Source organism: Cervus canadensis, chromosome 7 (assembly GCF_019320065.1).
Source record: "Cervus canadensis isolate Bull #8, Minnesota chromosome 7, ASM1932006v1, whole genome shotgun sequence".
NCBI lineage: Eukaryota > Metazoa > Chordata > Mammalia > Artiodactyla > Cervidae > Cervus > Cervus canadensis.
Window position 1 is genome coordinate 25,841,283 of NC_057392.1, and position 5,874 is coordinate 25,847,156.

Sequence of the window (5,874 nt, forward strand, 5' to 3'; positions counted from 1 at the left end):
AACAAAGGTCCTTATAGTCAACTATGGTTTTTCCAGTAGTCACGTACAGATGTGAGAGTTGGGCCATAAGAAGGCTGAGTGCTGAAGAATTGATGCTTTTGAATTGTGGTGCTAGAAAAGACTCTTGAGAGTCGCTTGGACAGCAAGGATATCAAATCAGCCAATCCTAAAGGAAATCAACCTTGAATATTCATTCATTGGAAGGATTGATGCTGAAGCACCAATACTTTGGCTGCCTGATGTGAAGTCGACTCTGGAAAAGACCCTGATGCTGGGAAAGATTGAAGGCAAGAGGAGAAGGGGACAACAGAGGATCAGATGGTTGGATGGCATCACTGACTCAATGGATATGAATTTGAGCAAACTCCAGGAGATAGTGAAGGACAGGGAAGCCTGGTGTGCTGCAGCCCATGGGGTTGCAAAGAGTCGGACATGACTGAGCAACTGGACAACAACAACAATAGCACAATAGATTGAATTGTGTCCCCCAAAAAGATACGATGGAATCCTAAACCCAGCACATCAGAATGTAATTTTATTTAGAGATAGGATCTTTATTTAGAAATAGGATCTTTACAGAGACAATTGAGTTAAAATGAGGTCACTAGTGTGGGCCTTTATCCAACATGCCTGTGTTCTTATGAAGAAGAGAAATCTGGACACAGGGGTGGAGATGCACAAAGGCAGACAACGTGAAGACACAGGGAGAAGACGACCATGGAGAAGCCAGCGAGAAAGGTCTCGTGGGCCTGCAGAGCCACAGAGGGAACCGAGCCTGCCCACACCCGTGGCCTGGGACTTCCAGCCTCAGAACTGGGAGACCAGACCTTTCTGTTGTCTAAGCTGCCCAGTTTGTGGTTCTTTGTTATGGCAGCCATAAGAAACGAATACAGGAACTTCCCTTGTGGTCCAGTGGTTAAGACGCCCCCTTCAATGCAAGGGCTCAATCCGTGAGTTCGATTCCTGGTCGGGGAGCTTAGATCCCGCGTGCCTCGTGGCCAAAAAACAAACAAACAAACAAACAAAAAATCCCATCAAGACATAAAACAGGAGCAATATTGTAACAGACTCAGGAAAGACTTTAAAAATGGTCCACATTAAAAAAAAAAATCTTAAGGAAGCCAGCACATATGGTAATTATCATTGTGATCTTGATTTGCATTTCACTGATGACTAAGGATGCAGCGCATCGTTTCATGTGCTTATTAGCCATTTGTTTGTCTTCTCCTTTTCATTTTTAAAGTCTCCAGTGCATAGCATAGTATCTGATATGCTCAGGAAAGGTATTTTGATTTATGGACAGACAGAAACTCCTGGTCTTGAGTCTCCCAGCTGCCTTCACGTGCACGTGGTACCTGAGAAAGTTACAGAAGTCCTATCCAGCGGTTTCTCAATGTGCAGAGACAGAACTCCTCATGCAGCCAGTGCGCTTGGCTCCCAAACTTCCCTCTGATGTGTTTATCACTTGCCTCTTATCCTCAGGGTGACCCTGAAATAGATTGCCCCAACCAGGGCACTTTGGGTAGATATATTAGGATAACTGATGACCCTGGGATGGTCCCAACACACCATATATGAGGTCAGCCTGGACAGCACACTTGGGCTATCCTGACCGTCCGTCCAACCTGAACGCCAAGCTCTTTGCCTGCACAGGGCCTTTGCATACACCATGTCTTCTGCCTGGAGGCCCCTTCGCTGCTCCACTTCCACCTGGCTCTTTGCCGGCCCTCAGGTCTTAGCTTCAACCTCTTCTTTTCAAGAGGTCCTCACTGACCTCTTCCTGGCTGAGACCCACCTGTCATTCTCTCATGACTTCATGGCACTGATCACAGTGTATGATTATAAGTTCATTTGCTTGTATGCTTTTTGTCTGCCTAGACTGTCAGGATTTCCCTTTTATTTGGAGGGGGATAAATAGAACAAACGTATTGCATGGTGCCTGTCAAAAGCGAGACAATGAATAAATAGCTGTTGAAGGCTGCTGCTGCTAAGTCGCTTCAGTTGTGTCCGACTCTGTGCAACCCCATAGACGGCAGCCCACAAGGCTCCCCCATCCCTGGGATTCTCTAGGCAAGAACACTGGAGTGGGTTGCCATTTCCTTCTCCAGTGCATGAAAGTGAAAAGTGAAAGTGAAGTCTCTCAGTCCTGTCGGACTCTTTGAGACCCCATGGACTGTAGCCTACCAGGCTCTTCTGTCCTTGGGATTTTCCAGGTATGAGTATTGGAGTGGGGTGCCATTGCCTTCTCCAGCTGTTGAATGAATGAGCCATTAAGGTAAGAAAGACTCTGTCATGCGACTCTACAAAGGACAGCTGGGAAATAATAAAAACTTGGCTGAAAGAGACAAGTTCTGTGAAGAGCGAAGTCACAAGTTGGAAAACACTAAACCAATGAGGAACATTTGTCTCTTAACCTGCTCTTTAACCAGAGCATTTTCTGGAATCATTGTGAACACTGATCATTTCTCTCTAACAGCTATTATGAAGGAACTTCCCTGGCGGTCCAGTAGTTGAGTCTCTGCATTTCCACTGCAGGGAGAGGAGCTCTATCCCTGGTCAGGGAGCTTAAAAGATTCTGCATGCCGCTCCCAGTGCAGCCAAAATAGCCATTATGAAAATGGCCTCTTTCCTGTAGCCACACACTCACCCATCCGCCTATCCACCTACCATGACCCAGCCATCATTCCAACCAACATCCATCCATCCATCCATGCACCATTTCCCTGCCATGTAACCATACCCCCCCCACCCCCGCATCCCCTTCATCTACCTCTCACCTTGCGTCACCTGTTTCCTCCCTACCAGCCTACCCTGGTCCCTGTCCCTGGTACTTGGCTTGGACATGCAGTCCCATTGGCTCTGAACACATCACTCGAGCACAAACAGTAGTTTGCTTAGGTCCTCGGTGCCCATTTGAGGCATCCAAAGATGAAGGTTACCTGCATTCAAAACAATGAAAAGAGGGACTTCCCTGGTGGTCCAGTGGTTTGGAATCCGCCTTCCAATGCAGGGGACACAAGTTCGATCCCTGGTCAGGGAACAAGATCCCGCAAGCTGTGGAGCAGCTAAGCCCACACACCACAACTAGAGAAGAAGCTCTTGAGCTACAACTGGAGGGAATTATGCACCACCACGAAGAGCCCACATGTTACAAGGGGAGATGCCACATACAACAACTAAGACTCGACACGGCCAGAAAAAAAAATCGTATATTAACACATATGTGTAGAATCTAGAAAAATAGTACTGGTGAACCTATTTACAGGGAAAAAATGGAGATACAGACGTAGAGAAGGGACTTGTGGACAGAGGAGGGGAAGGAGAGGGTCAGAGGAATTGAGGAAGCTATGTTGGCACATATAGACAATCACGTGTGAACCAGACAGCTAGTGGGGAGCCGCTGTATCACATGAGGATCCCAGCCTGTCGCTCTGGGAAGACTTGGTGGGGGGAGGACAGGGGAGGAGGCTCAAGAGGGAAGGCATATATGATCGTGAGAGATTCACCCTGTTGCGCAGTAGGAGCCAACACAACGTTGTAAAGCAATTCCATCAGATCGGTTCAGTTCAGTCACTCAGTCGTGTCTGACTCTTCGCGACCCCATGAACCACAGCACACCAAGCCTCCCTGTCCATCACCAACTCCTGGAGTCCACCCAAACTCATGTCCATCGAGTCGGTGATGCCATCCAACCAACCCATCCTCTGTCATCCCCTTCTCCTCCCGCCTTCCATGTTTCCTAGCATCAGGGTCTTTTCTAATGAGCCAGTAAAGCATTATCCTCCAATTAGAAAAAAAAGAAATCATGAGGAGACTCCTGGGGTTTCCCCCCAGACCACGCCAGTTTGGGGGTACAGAAAGGCCGAGGCCCAGCAACAGGTTTGGGTCCTTTGAAGGTCAGCCTGCGGGTCTGTCTGGACCCAGTGATTCTGTTCTTGCCCTTCTCCCACCAGAGGGAGAGATGCTGTGAGTCTTAGGGGCCTTTGGAGGGGCTCCCTGCACACCCACCACTCTCCCTTTCTTCCCTGTCTCCTGAGAACGCAGGAAGTATTGGCAGCCAGAGAACGCAGAGTGGGCTGGGGCTTTGGGGCTGCTCTGTCTGCGCCCTCGGTTACAGAGGAGGAAACCAGGGCATATCAAGGTCCCCTGCGCGGGGAGCTGCTCTTACCAGCGTCCAGCCTGAGACTTGGGGCGAGGGGCCTGCCAGGCAGAAGAACAAGCTCAGAGGAGGCCCAGTTCTCTTGCCTGTGGGGGCTTCCCTTTGCCTGATGCAACATCCGAGCCTGAGACAGCACCTGCCAATGTGCCCTGCAGCTGGGAGCAAACAGACTTATTATTATTATTTTTTGTAGCTTTAAGGAGGACCAGGAGAATGACGCCTGTTAAATAAATCACATGGATGCCATCTGGGGTTTTAACTTGCATGGCCATACCTTATCCCTAAGATAGCCGCTTCTGGAAGCGTCCAGATCAAACGGAAGCCAAAGCCTTGGTTCAGGAGAGAGAGGTTTCCAAGAATTAGGCAGGTGGTGGGAGGCCCCACAAGCCCCCGTCATCAGGAGTCGTATATAACCGGGCGCTCCCCTCCCCGCGGGCTCTCAGCGTATCACTAACACCTTCTAGGCTGTTCTGCTGAGATCCGCGTCCACGTCGGAGCGTCCTGCTGAGCCCTGGGGCTGCTGAATGCTATTCCTCTTGCCAGACAGACTCAGGCTGTTTCCCAGATTCCAAAACACACCTCCAAAGAGAGATGCTTTATCGACTCCTTGGTAAGTACATTTCCTGCCCGGAGAGCTCAACATGTCCCCCATATCCTGCTACGAAGTCAACCTTTCACAGACTTATTTATTTAGTCCATTTAGAAAAAGAAAATGTACCTTTGGAGATAAAAAGTGGAGTAAAGAGAGGAAATTACTGTGGAAATGCAAAAAACCAAAAGGCGGTGACCAGCATGTGTTAAAAAAGTCAATAAAATGCCTAGTTGAAAGGTTCTTTTTTTTTTGGTTCCCTTGTAACGAGTCCAGCGGATTGAGCCCCTCTCGGTGGTGCTATGCTCAGTGGAGAAAGTGTTTTTACAAGTGGGCCCCATTTGCAATGACATTCTGAAACACAAAACACTGAGGCCACCTCCCGGGGGCGCCTGGAGGTGCATATTTATGAGCTTCATAACCAGTTACAGTCGGGATTTCTCCTGTGTACGTCGGTTGTTGGCTCCCCATTTTCCAACCTGGGGATCAGAGAAGGTGTCAACTGCTGGATGCTCAGACAGCTCTCAGATTTATTAGTTTTCCTTTTTCCTTAAAAAAAAATCACTCTGCGACAGACCAACATTCACGATGAAGGGAACAGGAGAGGATCCTATGGTTTACTGAGGACATTGACTAGTCTGTTTGTAGCTAATTTCCTTTTTTTTTTCTGGCTGCACCAGGCAGCTTGCAGGACCTTAGTTCACTGACCAGGGATCAAACCTGGGCCCCCTGCAGTAGCAGTGCAGAGTCCTAACCACTGGACCACCAGGAAATTCCCTAATTTCCAATGTAGGAGGACAAAGAAGCTGGACCTGGAATGCAGAAACAGAAGGATGGCTAACATCAAGTTTCTGGACAAACGGTAACTAATCAACTAAACTTAAATTGTCACTTTAAAAAGGCACCTTACCATATATACTTGGTATCAGATAGTTGAAAGATTTAAACCCCAAAAAAACTACATCATGTATGTCACTTTGTGGTCATAAAGTGGCTGCATACCACCAGTGTCACATCTGTGTCCCAGGCATTGATAAAAAAGATGCTACAGATGGCTTTCCAGAAGCCTTAGCAACTCCCACTTGTATTTAATAGGCCCAAAACTAGATGTAAGAGAGGCTTGGAA

At 48.2% G+C, this 5,874-nt stretch overlaps 1 non-coding gene across 1 annotated transcript; it reads right to left on the minus strand.

The window, feature by feature from the left end:
• Positions 1-5,447: 5,447 nt before the first annotated feature.
• On the minus strand, positions 5,448-5,519 carry TRNAS-GCU. The gene has a single exon. It is a non-coding gene; the product is annotated as a tRNA-Ser (tRNA).
• Between the last annotated feature and the right edge of the window lie 355 nt (positions 5,520-5,874).